This window comes from Rattus rattus, chromosome 6, assembly GCF_011064425.1.
Source record: "Rattus rattus isolate New Zealand chromosome 6, Rrattus_CSIRO_v1, whole genome shotgun sequence".
NCBI classification, from domain to species: Eukaryota; Metazoa; Chordata; class Mammalia; order Rodentia; family Muridae; genus Rattus; species Rattus rattus.
In genome coordinates, this window is record NC_046159.1 from 24,696,158 (window position 1) to 24,698,940 (window position 2,783).

General features: G+C 38.2%; 1 pseudogene; it reads right to left on the minus strand.

The window, feature by feature from the left end:
• Positions 1 to 340: 340 nt before the first annotated feature.
• On the minus strand, positions 341 to 634 carry LOC116903887 (annotated as a pseudogene).
• Positions 635 to 2,783: the final 2,149 nt, after the last annotated feature.

The window sequence follows — 2,783 nt, forward strand, 5'->3', positions numbered from 1 at the left end:
AGGCTACAGGGAAGTTCCCATTGGTCGACCTTTTTATCATCACAACCCTGAAATTGCACAGTCCTGGAAAGGGTGACCTCTCTGTGCACACATGAAATCTCTTAAAGGAAGAAGGGCAATGTTAAGGGAGCTGAGGTCTGATCACCAAAAATCAGCACAACAAAAACAACCAATAATGAATATTGAACACTAAAATTCAGTTTACCAGACGTTCTAAGAGATGGAGTGCCAGTATTCAATTTTCATTTTGAACACCACATTACAAAAGAACTATTTTTAAAAGTAAAAAAGGATTGAGGGAAAAGGAAATAATAAAAAATAAAAAGAATTATCTAAACCATCAAGTGACCCCCCCCCCCGTTTGTTCCTAATAAACTTCAATCACGTCTTCTTCCTCTATTCCCAGTTCTTTCGGAGTATGATTATCAGCAATTCTCTGACCTTCAAAGAGAAACCTGAGTGAATTCATTGGAACTCCCTGTCTTTGACAGTGTGACTCTTTGAGTTTCTTGAGATGTGCTGTCATTTTCACTTTGAAATGTATCTCACTGCTATCCTGTCCAATAACTTTGAGTTTAATGTATTCTCCTTCCTTCTTATCTCCTAAGTCCTCAGTTGAAGGTTTTGCTTCTGGTCAGACATGGTGATGGTGGATTCACCCGGGGGTCTCTGTACCACAGTGGCCTCTGGCAGGCAGAACCGCACTCTGAGGTTTACAAATCCGTCTCTTCTCCACAGCACAACTGCTTTGCAATTTTATGAGGTCCCATTTGTCAATTCTTGATCTTAGAGCATAAGTCATTGGTGTTCTGTTTAGGAAATTTTCCCCTGTGCCTATGTGTGGGGGACTCTTTCCCATTTTCTCTTCTATTAGTTTGAGTGTATCTGGTTTTATGTAGAGGTCCTCGATCTACTTGTACTCGAGCTTTGTATAAGGTGGTAAGACTGGATCAATTTGCATTCTTCTACATGCTGAACCAGCACACATTTGTTGAAATGTGGTCTTTTTTCCATTGGATGGTTTTGGCTCCTTTGTCAAAAATCAAGTGTCCATAGGGGTGTGGGCTCATTTCTGGGTCTTCAGTTCTATTCCATTGATCTATCTGCCTGTCTCTGTACCAATACCATGCAGTTCTCATCACTATTGCTCTGTAATACAGCTTGAGGTCAGGGAGGATGAGAAGTCCTTTTATTGTTGAGAATATTTTTTGATATCCTGGGTTTTCTGTTATTCCAAATGAATTTGCAAAGGGCTCTTTTGTTAACTCTATAAGAATTGAGTTGGAATTTTGATGGGGATTGCATTGAATCTGTAGATTGCTTTCGGCAAGATGGCCATTTTTACTATATTAATCCTGCCAATCCATGAGCATGGGAGATCTTTCTATCTTCTGAGATCTTCTTTAACTTCTTTCTTCAGAGACTTCAAGTTCTTTTCATACAGATCTTTCACTTGCTTGATTAGGGTCACACCAAGGTATTTTATATTATTTTGACTACTGTGAAGGGTGTCATTTCCCTAATTTCTTTCTCAGCTTGTTTATCCTTTGAGTAGAGGAAGGCTACTGATTTGTTTGAGTTAATTTTATATCCAGTTACTTTGCTGAAGTATTTTTATCAGACTTAGGAGTTCTCTGGTGGAATTTTTGGGGTCACTTAAGTATATTATCATATCATCTGCAAATAGTGATATTTTGACTTCTTCCTTTCCAATTTGTATCCCTTTGACCTCCTTCTGTTGTCTAATTGCTCTGACTAGAACTTTGAGTACAATATTGAATAAGTAGAAAGAGAGTGGGCAGCCTTGTCTAGTCCCTGATTTTAGTGGGATTGCTTCAAGTTTCCATTTAGTTTGATGTTGGCTACTGGTTTGCTGTATATTGCTTTTACTATGTTTAGGTATGGGCCTTGAATTCCTGATTTTTTGAAGACTTTAAACATGAAAGGGTGTTGAATTTTGTCAAATGCTTTCTCAGCATCTAATGAGATGATCATGTGGTTTTTTTCTTTTCTTTTTTAGTTTGTTTATATAGTGGGTTACATTGATGAATTTCTGTATATTGAACCATCCCTGCATCCCTGGGATGAAGCCTACTTGATCATGATGGATGATAGTTTTGATGTGTTCTTGGATTCAGTTTGTTAGAATTTTATTGACTATTTTTGCATCAATATTCATAAGGAAAATTGGTTTAAAGTTCCCTTTCTTTGTTGAGTCTTTGTGTGGTTTAGGTAGAAGTGTTATTGTGGCTTCATAGAACGAATTAGGTAGTGTTCCTTCTGTTTCTAGTTTGTGGAATAGTTTGAAGAGTATTGGTATTAGGTTTTTTTTTGAAGGTCTAATAGAATTCTCCACTAAATCCATCTGGTCCTTGTTGTTGTAAAAATATAAAAAGTTTAAAAAAAGAGTATGGTTGTCTTTTATCCCCACTAGGTCCGGCACTGTGGTGCCCCAAGATATCTGCTAGATATCTTGGCAGAAATACATCCCAATTCTGTGGCGGCCCTGCTACTGAACACTTTCCTACACTCAAACCTTCACATAAAAGAGCACACAACACAATAACCTTTGACCCAATTGATAAGATATAATAGCCCACCTGAACATACAAAGTCCAGTACCATCCATCCCTTAAGAACATTAATAACAACCTGTAAATACACAGAGCAGAATCTTAACGTCACGTGCCATGGCTTCTCACCCTCTCCCTCCTGTCTCTTCTCCTTTTTGTTCCAGTCTCCTCCTCTTCCTTCAAACTTCTCTCCCACCCATCCTTCCTTCT